A 17,860-nucleotide genomic window follows, 5' to 3' on the forward strand; every position below is an offset into this window, starting at 1 on the left:
TTTTTATATAGTTTTTACTCATGCCTTTGCCTGAGTCCGATTTTCCCCACAAAGTCACAAAACGATTTACGGCAGGTAGACGGCGCTACAGTAACACATTCTGACGGGTCACCGATTTCTATGTAACACCCACATACTTCACTTTATGTAATTCTTATAAATTTGATAAATACCAGCCCTGGTGTGGGGTCAAGACGTGATGGTAGTTTGTGATGCTAAACCACAATATATACAGATCATTTCGTGGTTTTTATTTTCCAGAAAATGTAAGAAAATAAAAGTATGCCCAGGAGAGTTGAGAAAGGCGTTAAATGTGTTGAATGTGAGCCAAACCACATTCAGCACAAACCAGTCAGACAGGCACAACGTCTTATTCCTGGTAATGACATGAATACTGGCCTCCCACACTGACTCTCGCTTTCTGTCTCTCTCTCTCACACACACACACACACACACACACACACACACACACACACACACACACATACCATTTGTTTGTTGGAGTCGACCCACAACAGTCACAATCCACACATCATTTTAATCTGTACGTGTGTGCACATATTTATATATACTATATTATATTCATCAAAAGTAACTGTTGATGTGAGTCAACATTAAAGCTGCGCTCAAGTATTTTCTGTGTGCAGAAAAGAAAAGATTGTAATTCCTGCTATCAGTCATGTGCAGAATATCTGCAAAGAAATACAAATAAACGTACCATTGAGCAATCATTGTTTTGTCCTCAAGAGTTATCAGTGTTTACTAAAAACAGGTGACTTACTATCAGGCACATTTTTTCTTCAAAGGCCCAGTGTGTAACGTGTTTAGTTGTTCATTATCAAAATCTGTGTTGCTCGTTCACAAACTTGTCTTTTTTCATGAATATTTACCACCACCATCAATTCCAAGTATTCATTTTAGCTTGAAATTTTACATTTGCATTTTGCATGAACTGGGGTAGACGCTCCATATTCATGTGCCATCTTGACATACGTTAGCCGGTAAGGGACATACAGGACGTACTGCTCCGCCTTTCGCGTTTTCGCTGTCACATGATAAACTCACAGCTGCTGCTAATGCTGCTAATGGGTATCGTAGCTTCACGGCCACGGCAAGTTTGAAGAAGGAAACATGGAGGACCACACGTATTCAAAATCCAAATTTCAGGAACAGGAGTCTTCTTCTTCGCCCAGAAAAAGAAAAAGGATATTGAAAAGAGCAAGAGACCGGCTTGAAGTGTGAAGGCTACCGTAGCTGTAATATGTACTTTGAACTGCATGGTGCGAGAGAGTTGATTGCGATATATGATCTCAACGCTAGATGGGAGAAATTCCTACACATTGGACCTTTAAAGTTGATTTTTTTGGCATTTTAGGCATTTATTCAATAGGACAGCTTAGATATGAAGGAGGAGAGAGAGGGGGAATGACATGCAGAAAAGGGCAGTTTTTATCATATGTGGGTGCACAAAGGTCAACTCAAGGGGTATTTTTAGCCTCTAACCTTTAACACTTATTAAAGTTTTGAGGAATCAGACTTTCCTGTGCTGACTGTCAGTAAACAGGGGGTGTAGAGTCATGCTTTTCACCCTAAGTCTTGCTGTCAGCACAAGTAAGCATGCTGAGGTATTTACTTTGTATCTCTTCACTAGTTCTGAAACTGGTTCCTGTCTACATTATTGAAAATGACAATATTGGCAGGAATGCAAGCTTCAAAGAGAACCAACAATGTGATTCCTTTAAAGTGGAGATCAAAACATTCACTTCTGTTAATCTGGTGTCATGTAATTATGTCTAACTACCAGATCTAATTACAGTAATTCACATTTCCCTTACAGCGCTTTTCAGACAATTCATATCAAGGTCAGGATCAAAAGATGGCAGAAAATCCTTCGATGGTGAGATGTGTGTCTACAAAACCAGATAAAAACATTGTGGGAGAAAACAAATCCCATACGTTTAGGCCTACAGAAACTATCCATACATCTAACTTCGTCCGCAAGCGTGGCTCTTTGCTGAGTTACCACACCACTGCAGCGCTGTCCAGGCTGCACACGCTGTCTCAGCCTGATATTTTTTATAATGTTACAGTAAATTACATTTGATTAATGATACAAGTGCAAGGTTTATATTTACAACTACATACTGGACATTTTAGATTTATATATAGCCTACATGTATAATTTGATTTACAAATCATTATGAATTGCGTTTTTAGACAGTAGTAGAAACTTAAACATAATAATGACAACACTAACATGCAGACGTTTTGCAGGTATAATATTAACCATGTTCACAATTATGCTTTAGTGTGTTAGCATGCTAACATTTTCTAAATAGCCCTTAACAAAAAAAGTATAGCTAATTTGTCCAATATTTTGGTTTATGACCAAATACCTGCGGAATGAAAGACATCAGCTAATTAGAAAATGTTAGTATGCTAACACTAGCATGTTAGCATTCAGCTCAAAGCATTGCTGTGCCTATGTACAGCCTCACAGAGCCACTTGCATGACTGTAGACTCTTGTCTTGTTACTCTGTATACTTGTATACATAATCAAATGTGCAGACAAGTTCTTCTCTAGCTGCCATGACTGACGTCGATACCTGTAGATAAATAAACATTTGTAAACCACTATTATCATATTATTCGACACAAACAGAAATTTGCATGACATACATGCAAATTTAGTGATGCATAGTCAACTTTGCTCTGAATGTTGCTGTCAAGATCTGTCGAGATCCTCTACTGGTTTTCAATGGCTGCCTCATGCATCCATGTCGAGTCTGTGACACAGCTTGTACATCGGCTTTCATAATCCCCACAGAAACACTGTTCAGCATATACTTGTCACACATACTCTAAACATTAGCACACAACAGCAAAACAAGTTTATTTCAGGTCTGCTGCAAGGTAATGATGCAGACTTCCTGTTTTGAAATGTGTGTGAGACTTTACTGAAGATAGCTCTGTCTTTACAAGCTCATATTTAATATAATATTCTTATTTTCTTGCTTCTTTTCTCAATAAATATGTTGAAAATCAATGTTTAAATTGGGATTATTCTTACTGTATATCTGTTAATTATTTGGCAGCTCTTCAACAGTACATACACATAATTGACAGACTACCTGGGGTTCATTTTTCACTGACATCAGTCCATTTATCCATTTATTTTGCTATCTGCTTTTGCAACCTCTGACAGTCTCTGAAAAGCTTCTTTGTCTGTGTTAATTTGGTGTCATTGTGTTTCGTGAAGGACAGGGTTACCATTCATCTTTGGTAATTAACACTGGTCTGTCTACGCTTGTTGACTTTGGCAGGCAGAGGCTGTCCTCGTGAGTTTGTGCGTCAAGCTATCATCCAGGAGGTCCAGCACCAGCCCTTCTCAAATAAACAATTTTGGTGATGAGTGCCTTACAGATCTCTCACTCACATCACACATGTTTTTCTCACTGATCAAATGGGGTTTGTGGTTTGAATACGCATATAACTATATTATCAGTGACAATAAGTCAGTGGTATAAGATGTTCCTATGTCCCGCACCCCCCGCCTTATTTTTTGTTTATTTATTTATTTATTTTTACAGAGAATAGGCTCAGTATTGTATGGTTGTGGAAATATTTTCTAAGAAAATAAATTATGGTAATGGCCTCCTTTGGATGCTTTTCCACAGCAGCAGTTTCGTGGTACAGGCCCCGCGGATGCCAGAAATCTGGAAAATAGGCCTACTTAACTGATGTGAATTATTTTCATAGCCTTTCCACTCATAAAAGGAAGCACAACATGCAAATGGATAACCCTGCTTTTCTTTAATTTATACTAAAAGTAACAAATAAGCTAACTGGGTATAGCAGATTTGTCATTTTTAACAAAGCAAATGTTATATTCTTACATTGCAGGTTATGTGCAAGCAAAGCATTATGTTACAGGAACACTGTTCTGCTTTGAGCCGGAAATTGTTATTCCTTTAATCACTGAAACCACATAAAAACAAATCTGTAGTCAATTTTGATGGTAGTGGTGGTCTGTTGATACTTTTTTAGTTCTTTTCACAAAGTGGGAATTATGTTCTAAACAATATGATGTGAAAGCGACGTTAAACTTATACAATTTGGTTATTTTTGCTTTAAAGTAAACAGATCATGCAACTTAAGACATAGGGAAAAGTAAAATGATCTTCATTTGCAACACCATTTAATACCCCTGGTGGCTATACAATCTGTTTTTATGATCACCATTCAAAACAGAAACAAAAGCTTTTTCTTCTAAAGAATGCACAATGTACTGTACTATCAGCAGAGCCACTGATACAGTAATCCTGTGGTGTCAGTTATCTCAAGATGGAAATACCTGGCTACCGTCTGTATCTGAACACCAGGCTACAAAGAGCCTTTATGAATGCGTGTGTGCGCAAAAGCCCCTCAGGAGACAGAGCCATTTGCGTCATACCACGGATCAGCATATTATCCAGGGCTGAGGGTGGGAGGGGAAGGGGATACGGGGTACGCAGAAAGGTGATAGCAAGCTTGACAAGGAGAATGAAATGAAAAGTAGATAAAGCACAATTATAGATAGACTCAATGAGTGCATAAAATTCCAAAGATAAAAGACAGGGAGTAAAAGAGAGCATTAAACAAAGATGCAAAGATGGCACTGAGAGGAGAGGGTACAAAAACAGAGAGAGCAGCGAGGAAGGGATTAGAAAGAGGTCAGCTTTGAGTGAAGCAGGATGAGGTACCTCTCATTGTGATTTAGTGATGTAATGCTCTTATTCACTGCTCCAAAAGCACGCAGAGTGAATGAATTTTTTATTTGTCTGTTCTCTCCCCACTCCATCCACACTAACTGACCAGCACAATCTGAACTAACAGGGGATTTACAGAATTGAGCTGCTCATGATGAAATGGATTTGATATATGGGACAGTGGAAAATCAGCAGAATGGCAGGACCTGATTAAAATCACATATAAAACAAATAAAGCTACAGCTACACCGGAAATGTAGAGGTGGGTATAGGGGGTTTAGCTATGAGAGTGTTGGGGATTGAAAATAACTTCATAACAAGACAAACAAAACTAAGAAGAGTAAAAGACTTAGAGCTAACATGCTGGTGTTTAGCAGGTATAATGTTTACCATGTTCACTATATAGTTTAGTATGCTAAAGTGCTTTTAAATTGGCCCCAGGGAATAAATAAAGTTATTTGAATTGAATTGAAGCTGCCATATACTTCTTCAAAAGGGCTCTTCGGATAGTCTAATAGTTTAGGAAATCTCCTCCCCCCACAACTTTCTGACGTTGGAATCAGGAGGGGGGGGATCTGTGTCCAACTATTTCTGTCTTGCCATGCCATGCTGCTATGGTTAAACTATATACCGTCTCCAACATAATTTCAAGTTCAAGTTCAAGATCATGTTTATTGTCATATGCATATTAGTACGAAGTACCACAGCAATGAAATACAATGTGCCTTGGCACTCTCTCAGCACCAGTCAATAATAACAATTTTAAAAACAGAATAACATTTAAAACATCTAGGAATATCCAAACACAATATACATAAGTGACTAAATTCAGACCACAGCCGTCCTTCCTGTTGTGCTATCATTCAATAACCTTACTACCTGGGGGTAAAAACTATCCTTAAAACGTGTTGTGTGCGTTGGGATGTTCTGCAAACGTCTCCCTAATGGAAGGTGGGAGAAGAGATTGGATGCAGGATGACTTGGATCCTGCATAATACCTCGTGCCTTCTTAGTGCTGCGTTTCCAGTAAATGTGTTGGAGCGATTCAAGTGGAACCCCCATGATTTTAGATGCAGTCTTGACTACTTTTGTCACAAGATTAAGGTCATGTGAAGTAGCCCTGCCAAACCACACTACAATGTTGCCTGTCAGTATACTCTCAATTGTACAGCGGTAAAAATTCTGTAGAATGTTAAGGGACATACCATATTTCTTAAGACACCTCAGAAAATAAAGCCTCTGATGTGCCTTCTTAATGACACAGCTGATATGGAAGGACCATGTGAGGGTGTCTGAAATGTGGATGCCTAAGAATCTAAAGGTGTTAACAGTTTCAACTGGAGAGTTGTTAATAAAGACAGGTGTATGTGTGGGTTTGTTCTTTCTAAAATCTATGATGACCTCCTTAGTTTTCCCCACATTCAGAGACAAATTATTTCTGTTGCACCACAAGATCAAATTACTCACCTCATCTCTATAGGCAGTTTCATTATTGCTGTCAATGAGTCCTATCACAGTAGTATCATCTGCAAATTTCACAATACTATTAGTGGGGTGTTTAGCAATACAATCATAAGTATACAGACTGTATAATAGAGGAATGAGACAGCAGGCTTGAGGTGCTCCAGTGTTTAGCACTATAGAGGCTGAGTATGTAGTGCCAACTCTAACTGTCTGGGGGCGGCCTGTTAGAAAGTCCTGTATCCACCTGCAGATAGAATTGCAGAGACCCAGGTCTAACAGCTTAGATATTAAAATGGAAGGTCTAATAGTATTAAAGGCACTGCTATAATCAACAAATAGCATCCTGACATACTTATCACTGCCCTCTAGATGTTAGAGCACAGTATGTAAAGCCAAGGATACAGCATCATCCATCGCTCTATTTGATCTGTATGCAAATTGTAATGGATCAGTTGAGACAGGTATGCTATTGTTGATATATGTCTTCACAAGCTGTTCAAAACACTTCATAATCACAGAGGTCAATGCTACAGGTCTAAAATCATTCATACAGGTGGCAGTTGTTTTTTTAGGCACAGGAATTATGATTGATTTTTTAAAACAATTAATAATTTATTTACTGAGGAGATGAATAACAAGTATGACCTGGAAGTGACACTGAGTCCAGATGGGAAAAAAGTTGCAAGTTGTCCCTCCAGGTGTTGCTGCATCTTGTGTTCATAATCTCAATATCCATATGGTCTCTCAGCTGGGCCCCTAAAGCCGGATAATAGTCTTTAACTCAACTTAACTCACTTATGTATAGAGGGCTTCAGGGCAAAGTTGTGTATGATGGTTGTTAGAGGAAGCCACCACCCGGTGCTGATCAGTTAGAGAAAGAACAAGCTACATTGTGCGTATCAGCACAGACGCTTATTTTGTACATAATTGATAATACGATGTGGAGCAAGGAATATCAATTCCTTGTCCTTGCACATATTATTCTACTAAATTGACTTATCATTACTTTCTTTACCCCAGAAACCAAAAGAAAAAGAGAACTTGTGAGTGATTTTGGACACAGCTTGTATCTAACTAACCATGTATTGTGTTTTCTGAACACATATTCATTAAATAATCATTTTACAATAATATATTTTAAACGAGTCATGCAAACTATAGATCCAGCATGATTTAGTTGTGATGGTTAAGGTTAGGGTAAGGGGCTAGGGAATGCATTATATCAATGACGGGTCCCCACAAAGATAGTGAAACACACTGTGTGTGTGTGTGTGTGTGTGTGTGTGTGTGTGTGTGTGTGTGTGTGTGTGTGTGTGTGTGTGTGTGTGTGAAAGGGTTAGGGTTGGGATTCTAACCCTAATTTTCACATTCACTGGTGCAGCTGTCTAACATGTTGTCAGGCACTTCAACTGAAAGGAAGCTTTAGAGCGGCCCCCTATTTGATCATCAGAGTGTTTTGCATTGTGTTTGAGTTTGTTGCTAGGACTGTTGGGAGATAAAAGCAGACAATAGATAGTTTGACACAATTCCTCCTCTGTTCTTCGTCCAACTTGACCTGCTCTCTTCATCCAACACCAGACCACCCACTGCTCACTTTAATGACTAACCTCAGATTAACGGCAGCACAAAGACCGTTTTTGTTTCCATCTCCTTTTTTCTTCCATCGTTTATCTCCTTCCACTACCTTCTCTGCAGCCAAGGTTCAAGGTTCGAGGTTCAATTTATTCACAAAAGTTAAAAGACAAGTACAGTCATAAGACACAATGCAGACATGTGAAATGGGACACCCTGGTAAGATATTTAAAGCTTGTAAAGGGGCCCAGACACTAGCAAATAATACACATTATAAATACAATCATATTGTTTGGATAAAAAAAGTAAACATGTATTATACAATAACATTTACAACCTACACGAAAAGAAAAAGAAAAGCCAGTAAATGACTGCCACTTAGGGCTGAAAATAAATATCCAAGAGAGCAAAGCAGCCAGAGGAATCACCTGCCACACTGCACAGCAGCATCTGCTCATCCCGCTTAAAGCGTACAATCCACATTTTCTTTTTAGTGATTTTTATCAAAAAACTATTTATACAAAAAAGTCATATTTTTCTCAAACTTTTCCTTTCTTTGTTTTGGCCACCTCCAGCTAAATGTAGCATGTATGATGTCAGTCTCATAATATGCATATATAGTTCTCTGGGAAAGTTCCCTTCTCTTTTTTATATAATCCATGTCTCACGCGCTATGAGTCAAATATCATTTTCTCAGTGTGATACTCTCTGTGTATAATTAGTGCCAGGTGCATGTTGACATTTCTGAAGCCTTAATTATGTTCTGAAGGCATGAAGAAGAAGGTGGTGGAATTGTTTCCTTGCATGAGCGACAGAACACATATCCAGTTTGCAGGGTTCAGGTGGGCGGCTGAATGCCACATACCACCAGTTATTTCTTCAAATTTCCTCCTTCAAATAATCTTTTTGTCATTTTAGTTAGGCCACATGTGTTTCTTAATATTCTTCTTCTTCAATATACTTGATCTAATCTCCCTTCCTTCACATCGAGTCTCCTCTTCCATAGATATGAGACTCACTGTCATTATTTTCCCTCGTTTTCTCTTCCTCCCCTCAGCCCTCCTCCTCCTCCTACTGTTTGGTCAAAAGGAGGTATGGGCAATGATGTCAGCAGCCTACGTCAAAGTCTCAGGGGCACGTTTACAATCCCCTTAGTCTAACTGAGCCTTCCATTGAGATCATTGCACGGTATGCACACTAATCAAATCTGCACTGCCCGCAGTGCATCTTTGTGTATGCATGACAATTTCCTCCACCAGCTCAATCCCTCAATTTCATAGATATGTGGAGGAGTGTGGCTTATCTGAACATGTGAAGCACCTTGAGCTAAACAGCTGCAGGCACACATATGCTCAGGACATGTGTGTAAACAGAAGGACAGACACTCTCAAACACAGTACTTGGGGTAAGCAATGTGTATCCTTGAAATTGCTCATTGCAGGTTTATCTGGCTGATCAATGGAGGTGACTGAATCCTTTCTGAGGTGCACCAATCAATCATAGTTCTCCCTGTGGATCTTGGTTTTTGCTGAGAAAGAAGAAAACACCTTATTACAATTTATCTGCAAAAGGGTGCAGTTCTTATGTTTTCTGTATTCACAGGCACAGATAATGTAGGATTGTTGTCCTGCTGAATGTGTTGGACTTCCAGTGAAATGAGTCAGCTGGACTGCATCATAAAGTGGTATAAACACTGACCTCAATGCAAGGGTGCAGGTTTGGTTTCAAAGTTGGTAGAGACAAAGGGTAAACAACGCTGGTAAATCTGAGGTTATTCTACAGTTAATTTTGTTATCAAGGTACATTTGCGTCATCAAGGATATTTAAAAGGCAGGATCATTTTTTAACCAAATTACAAAAATTGTACATGATAAATTTGCTTATCCATGTCATCCTATATGTAAATCTACACCTATGCTTCAGACACTGAGCTTCCATGAAGTTGTGACTTGTGAGATACAAATTTGAAAAAAGGACAGTCAAAATGAATGCATCAGAGGCAGAAATATCATTATCAGTATGATTCAAGCTCCAAAAGTGCTGGATCTTCACAACATTTCCTACAATGTAACTCAGTACCATCTACAGTATCATTAGACCCTCCCTTTGTCCATGTATGCCCCCAGTTTGTATCGCAGGCTTTCCTTTAAAAGTCTACTGCTAATTAGCTTTAAACACAAAGTACAGCTGAGTCTGATGCAAATGTCCTTATTTTTGCAAGTATTTGATCATAAACCAAAATTTCTTTTTTATTTGATGGTTGCGCTAAATGAAAAGTTGGAATCAACAAAATTATCAGGATACATCATCTGGCAACCATAAAATATAAAAAATGTTGAGCCAATCCATCCAGTACATGTTGAGATATTTCATGGGAAAAATGAAAGATTTGACCTGGTTGCACTAGAAGAAACTTAACAAAGTTATAGGTCTATAGCTTTAGAAAGCTCATCCAAACAGTCAAGGTATTATACAGTATTATACAGTTGTTCACAGGCTGAATTTTAATACTTGTAAGTAGTAAACTGAACTTCATTTGTCATTTGTAAAGTTGGTGGAGGATCCCTGATTGAGCTGCTGTGTCTGGGCCCAGCATCATGCATAATGATGTAAAGCTCAAGCTTATATGCACACAGCAGCCTTAACTGGCAATATTACAGACAGATGACAGTCTGTTACTGTTTTCCGCTCCAGTTGTCAATGAGCTCTCAGCATCTGCTCAAACTTGAATGTAACATCCATCACAAGGTTTAGCGACACTGCAGAAGTGAGAGGAATAGAGTGTAAGGTAAGTCATTAACTTGTTAGAGCTGGCAAAGGGGCTGTGACCACACAGAGTGTTTGTGCTGCATTTACGTCAGACAGCAGCTGTGGCTCATCCCTCCCCCCCACAATACTATGAGAGACAGCCAGACAGACTTCAGGACTGGGAAAGAAAAACACTGCAAGAAGCCGTATGTTTGCTTTTGCAGACACGCTGAAACACTCTTCAATGGGAACACACAACACACAGACACACAAATGAGAAGTGGTTGCCCATGGCATTTCCACAGAGGTGACAGGGAAAGAATCATACACGCACTGTACATACATAAAGCTTCCGTAATCCATGACATGACATCTGCTATAATCCTCCTTGGCATTTAGCGGACACTGCTGAGCGATTATAACAGGTGTCATGTAGTGTTTAAGACAGGCTTATGTTGGCTTTAGCATGTGTTTACCAGCAAATGTAAGTCTGTGTGACGGTGTGAAATCACTGGGCTGCAGACTTATAAATGGCATTTATTGTTTTAATTAAGGAGAGTAGCGTCTACATTTTGGGATTTTAACTTCCCACTCTTAATCCGACAGGGGAGAGTATGAGCCCGGTCCAGGGCCCCTCTCTTTAGCCTGCCTCTCTTAGTTATGCTATTATAACTCTAGACTGCTGTCGGAAGCTCCTTCCTTCCAAGGACACAATGAGCTGCTCCCTCTTCTCTCTTTTCACTTGTCTCCTTTTGTGTGCATCTTAGTCCCAGAAATGCTTGTTACTAACCTAGCTGTCCCTATGCTTCTTCTTCACCCAGAACATCGCCTTGGAATTGGGTGGCACCTACATCGGGGTCCTGGGTGCAGCTGACGCTATGGACTTACTACACCCTGCTACGCTCTGCGATTCCCCGCAGTGTCCGACTGCGTCCTGCCGCGTCCAACCGCGTCCACCCAGGCTGCTGTGCCACACCACACCCCGTAACGCCCTGCTGTGCCCTACTATGACATGAACTACTACGACTACCATTGTGGTCACGGTTTCACTATCTTTATTATGACTATTATTGCCACCATTCACCACTCCCCCAAGAGTCTGGGTCTGTCCGAGGTTTCTTCCTAACAAAAAAGGGAGTTTTTCCTTGCCACTGTCGCAATAGCTACTGCTAATGCTTGCTCTTGAAGCAACCACTGTAATAGTTGGGGCTTCGTAAACTACAGAGTTTGGTCTAGACCTACTCTATCTGTAAAGTGTCTCGAGATAACTCTTGTTATGATTTGATACTATAAATAAAATTGAATTGAAATTGAATTGAATTAATTTTCTGGGAACTTAAGAAGTGCTGGAAACTTGAGAAGAAAAACACAAAATGGAAATAAAACAGAATGTGCTGGAGCTGTTTAGGGTTAAATGTTTACCAGGAAAAGAAAATCACCAGGAGAGACAACAGTTTCTACAATAGAGATTATTAGTCAAATCAATCAAATAACATCAAAATTGCTAGAAAGTTTGGGTAGTTTAACTAGAGTGTAGCGCAGCTTTAGCTTATGAGGGACTTAAGGACATTTCAAACCCTCTTTGTATACTGTGGCCATTTCCATCTTGCCCACGACATCTCCATTGTTTCTGGTCAACCCTGTAATGTAGGGTGTAAAAATGAGAGTATGAAATGTTTAAAGAGAGTGATTTTACAATGAAAACACTGAATTGCTTCAAAACAAGACTGCAGATCATAGACATTTCAACCGCTATACTTACATGGCTGCAAGAGATTTAGGTTTAGGGGTCTTCTTAAGAAATTTGGAGTGTTCAGCTGTTTTCTTTCAGTTGTGCAGTTAACATTTGTTTTTGCTGGTGGCGCTAGAGGAAAAGTCAGGTGATCACTAAAGTCTAACAAAAGTCTGTAGGATTCATCGCCTGGGAAATATGAATGCCAGTACCTAATTTAGTGCCAAAGATGGTAACGTGGCTACAACCATAAATCAAAAGAGACAATAGAAAGATCTGTGTTTAAATCTAAAAACTTTAGATGTAACTGACCTTAAATAAAAGGACACTTTACAGGCACAGTTAAAAACAAGCAACAATGCATCAAGACATCATGAATTAGATTAGATTAATACATTACATTAAAATTAAAAGAGAAAACAACTTGTTAACAGTCTTCAGATAGACAAAGAAAGAAAGGAAAAAAACTGTTAATCACAATCTCTCTGTGTAAGAGCTGGTACTGTGCTGGCGTCAGAAGCAACTGATGTCACCCCCAAAGCTGCAGCCAGCCCCCCTCCTCCTTCTCCAGCATGCCCAGAAAGACTGCATCACTGCTGGGCTTGATGATCGCCTTGCTGCTCCCTGGAGGGCACCTCACTGGGTGCATAAGTGACTAATGACCTCTTACAGGTAAACATCCGTAGTCTCGTATTTTTGTGATAGACGGAGACAGGTGCAGTGTTTGATATCTTGTAATCTAATAAACATATGCTGCAGGTGCTCTACAGTCTCAAAATACGCGTGCATGCAGAAAAATTAACAATGTGGTGAAAGAACAAAGAACATAGGGGACAAAGCAATATACAACAGCATGACCGATACTTTGAACAACAGATGGTTTAACAGTAACAGTGTGTGTGTGTGTGTGTGTGTGTGTGTGTGTGTGTGTGTGTGTGTGTGTGAGACAATATAGCGTACTTCCTCTCTGCAGTGACGCAATGAATCACACAACACCAGAAATGGCACAGTGCATATCAATCCCAATACATCTATGTAAGAAGGACCAATGTGGGGGAAGGTAAAACACGTCAGAGAGAGAGAGAGAGAGAGAGAGAGAGAGAGAGAGAGAGAGAGAGAGAGAGAGAGAGAAGAAGAAGAGCAGACAGCAAGGAAGAGAAAAGGAAGGGAATGTCTTGCATACAGTACACCAATGAACGACCACACAGTGATGGAGGAGAGTCTCACATTATCATACTGGTATTGGTATATGTTAAATAGTCTATAATCTAGTCTAATATGTGTTATTGCTGACAGCTTTGACTGAGGAGATATTTCTAGTATTTCCAATAAAACAGGGTTGTATAAACAAACGATGTATCAGATTGACAAAGGAAATTATACAATACTGCAGTTTAATAGACCATTAATGAACAAAATTATTCTTCACACAGGGCAAACAAACCAATACACAGAAAATTACATTACATGTCATTTAGCTGACGCTTTTATCCAAAGCGACTTACAATTGCTATATATGTCAGAGGTCACACTCCTCTGGAGCAACTAGGGGTTAAGTGTCTTGCTCAGGGACACATTGGTTGTTGTATCGCAGTGGGTTTCGAACCCACACCAAAAGGCATGTGTCATGTCCACTGCGCCATCACCACCCCACAGAACAGACATTTTCAGAAATTTCAAAACAACTACAAGCACTTCGCCAAGCTTTAAAATAAGGCTGTTAAACTTTATGAGCAACACCAGTAAGTTTCAAAGTACTTTGTGGTTGTGTGCTTCTGGAGCAGCTGTCATGAACTGAGCAAGCTCCATCTGCTGAGGAAGACCGTTAGATGCAACTGAAAGCTCCAGAAAATGCTAGTAAGTGGACCTTGAGTTAATTTTCTTTGGTCATCATGTAGGTTTTGTTCATTTGATGTATGTGTGACATTCTGTATGAAGTTATATGAGGATCACTGTCCTGCTGCATTGAGCTTTTCTATTTTTACTCATATACTCTCTAGCCTACTTTATGTCTTGCTTTTGTCTTATATTGTGAAACTTTTTGTGATGTCTCATCTAGAAGTGTTATTTAAAATAAACTTTACTTAAATTAGGGGACAACTTATCAATGACAAATATATCAAGAGCAAATTGGAGCAATTTTGACCTCACTTAAAAAAGGCATCAAGTATTCATAGGAGAAATTAACTTGTGCATATGCTTTCATTTTCTGAACACCTATATTTACTTATTTATTTATGTATTTATTTATTTATTATATTTATGTGTATTTGTGCCAGCAGAATTACCTCTATTTTCAAACTGCACAGTGTTAACAGTGTTAGCAAATAGTCATTAGGCTACTGTATATTTTCTTTCAGTTTTGGACATTCTTGTAGTTTTAAGGAATTACCAAAATGGACATGCTGAATAGTGTGCATTTAGCTTTTCTCATCTCAAAAGACTGATATAACAAAAATAATCTTCTATTAGTTTTAATTTAATACTACTTCTAATAATACTAATACCTAGATCAGTTACCATCAGAAATGGTATGATTGGCTGCAAAAAGCTGTGCTTAACTTTCGAGTTTGACACTTTTTCACAGTTTGTGTGAGCACTCACCCCATAAGGAAATATCCCACCAAACCTGTGCAAGTATAAACAACACTAATAGTGGCATGTTTGAACCTCACTTTGAGAGCACTGATGTATGTGGATAAGATGCTGTTCACATATTGTTTAAACTTACCCTCCCACTGTTTTAATGCTGATACCTACAATACTGGTCAGTCTTGAGGCTGGGAAAAGATTTACAGCAGGAGGAAGCTGTAGTCTTAGGGGATGGATTTTTACCTTTGACCTAGATAAAGTAAGGCAGGAAGAGGAAAATACTTGGGAAATGCGAGGGCTTGTTGCAGCGCATAGTCTGCCCATTATCCTGTGATACTGCATGCTTTATGAATTTTGTAAGCTACTTGTGTAGTGAGGAAATGAACAAGACCAGGGTTCTCTTACAGTGTATGTCAGAAATAAACACAACACATCTATAATTGAATCTCATTTCTAAATATGTTGATATGCTGACAGCTTTAAGTTTGGCAATTTGGCTGATACACTCAAACAAGATGTAATTGATATTTGCAGAAGACTATGAGAACCATGTGTGTGTGTGTGTGTGTGTGTGTGTGTGTGTGTGTGTGTGTGTGTGTGTGTGTGTGTGTTTGTGTTTTCTAATGATCTCACTTATTTTTATGTGAGTCCAACATCTACAATCCACCAATCCCCCTGCTGTTAACCAAAGTGATACCTAAGAACTTTGCTCAGTGGTGTATGATCACACGTCAGCAAACAATCCTTTGTACTCCTGTAACGCCATGTGAAGGGAAGACTGGGAAGACCATGTTTGTACGTATGACAAATGAGATGTGCTGTGCCTCTTGAATGGCAAAACGACACACTCGCTCCTTGAATGTATCACAGTTTAGAGTAAACTTATCTGGTTTCATCAGAGCTGAGGCAGAGTTTCCCTCACCCTCAGCAGGATGATTAGTGTTGATGTAAGGGGATTACTAAGTATTTAGTAATTGTCATTGCTATATTGCCATATTGCCATATTGCCATATTGCCATACTGCAATTACTAAGTGGACTGAAGTACGCATAGCCGTTTTCTCATATGAACTCAGGACAATGTCCGGAGAATCAGGTACAGACATTGCCCGGAGTTGCCATTTCACACATGTAAAACACAACAGTAGATTGTCCATGTCAGACACGTTCTCCCCGACTGGAAATACTCTTTTGGTTAAGGCAAGGGTTACCGCCTGGGTAGAGCGTGCAGGAGGCAGGACGTGACGCGGATTACGCCACGTCACGTAGCTGTACAGATGTTCCTGCATTTCGTCTTCTCTCCAGTTAGACATTTTCGTTGCCGTCTTCATGTAAATGACCCTCCTTTTTCACCTTTGGATGTTTGTATTCTTACGGTTTCGCGCCAGCTGCATGATAGAAACGTCATCAACACGCTCACTCGCTTGCTGTGAATTCTCTTGACAATGACCAGCTCTATTCACACATGGGCTCAATCGGACATTACATGGACTTTGTACTAGGGGGCTGGCAGGATAAAGTCTGTTTAATGTCCAGTCCAACTGATTCGGACAATTGAGTTCTTACATACAGCTCCGTAATATCTAGATAAGTTCAGGGTTGCAGTGCATGTGTGAAAAGGGCAGTTGTTTCTAGTCAGTTCTTTTGATCTCAGCAAACAGACAATAGTCAGGTGGGATATTGAACCAGGCTGATAAGCTATCAGCGGACATTCCTGTGTGGACGTGTAATCAAGGTCAATGACAGAGATTAAGACACAGGAACTGGCAGCAGGTTCATAAATTCACATTGGAGTGACGCATGAAAAGACCATATGCAGTCACGTAACACGATGATCTAAAAGTAAAAATACAACTTACAGAAAGTTCTGTTTGTGAAAGAGTGTTTGTCAGAGATCCAAACTCTGTTCGTTGGTATTTAGCTCAAGCTGCCAAAAATCAAAACCAAATAATGTAGTTGCTTGTTTGGCTCAATTTGTATCACACTGGTTGAATGACAAGTTAAACTGTCAGTACAAAATATATGAAACCTTATTGTTGCTCAGTTACAGTACACTGTGGTATTGTGATATGCTTCAAACCTGTGTCCTTTTGGGTTACAAAGCTTATTTTAGCAACGTATTTGCTGTGCTTCCAAACGTTTTCAGAAGAGTAGAACTATTCTCTGTCTGACATTAATCACATTGTATGATGAGGGTGTAGGCGATGCACAAAAGACACTGTGCTCTCCTTATTGTACTCCCTGACAGCCTTAAGGCATTTCTTGTCGATGCAACAATACCATACTGTTCATGTTACACAGCCTTAAAGGATCCACTTCAAGGATTTGTACTGAGAAGTTCTGGGTGCTCCATAATGAGCATAAAACACAGTTAGATCTCACAATTTGACTTTCCTGTAATAAAGCACAGGCACAGACTGTTATGTGTCACACATATTTGTTTTTCTAGTGATATGAAAATATAAAAAATTAAAAAAAGAATATTGTTTGGAGAATTCTTTATCAGCAGTACTAATACTACTTCTTAAAACATAACACTGGGATGTCAATCCCTCCTGTTAAAGTTATTGCATTGTGAGGGTTTCATTATGGGTAATGTATGCACCAGGATTTCACAGGGAAGAAGAATGAATAAAATATAAAATACATTATATCTGGATTGTTTTACACTTTCATAAGCTGTCCATCATGAATACAGAACAACGTTATAGCAGTGCAATGCTAAATCGGTGGAGCACTCTTTTAAAGAGACACTAAAGGTTGGGTTATGCACAAACAGAAATAGTTTGTATGAATCTTTGTTTTTATGGACTGTAATACTAATATTCAGTTTAATAAAGTCTACATCATAGCATGTTGTAAAGTGGGTGCATTTTTACACAATAAGAGTGAAACAGGTTCCTCTATGTTGCAATAAGTGGCATACATCTGATGATTTTTTTCATGCATATTCATTAAAGTGTGTGTGTGTGTGTGTGTGTGTGTGTGTGTGTGTGTGTGTGTG

The sequence above is a fragment of the Sander lucioperca genome, chromosome 8 (genome assembly GCF_008315115.2).
Source record: "Sander lucioperca isolate FBNREF2018 chromosome 8, SLUC_FBN_1.2, whole genome shotgun sequence".
Lineage (NCBI taxonomy): Eukaryota > Metazoa > Chordata > Actinopteri > Perciformes > Percidae > Sander > Sander lucioperca.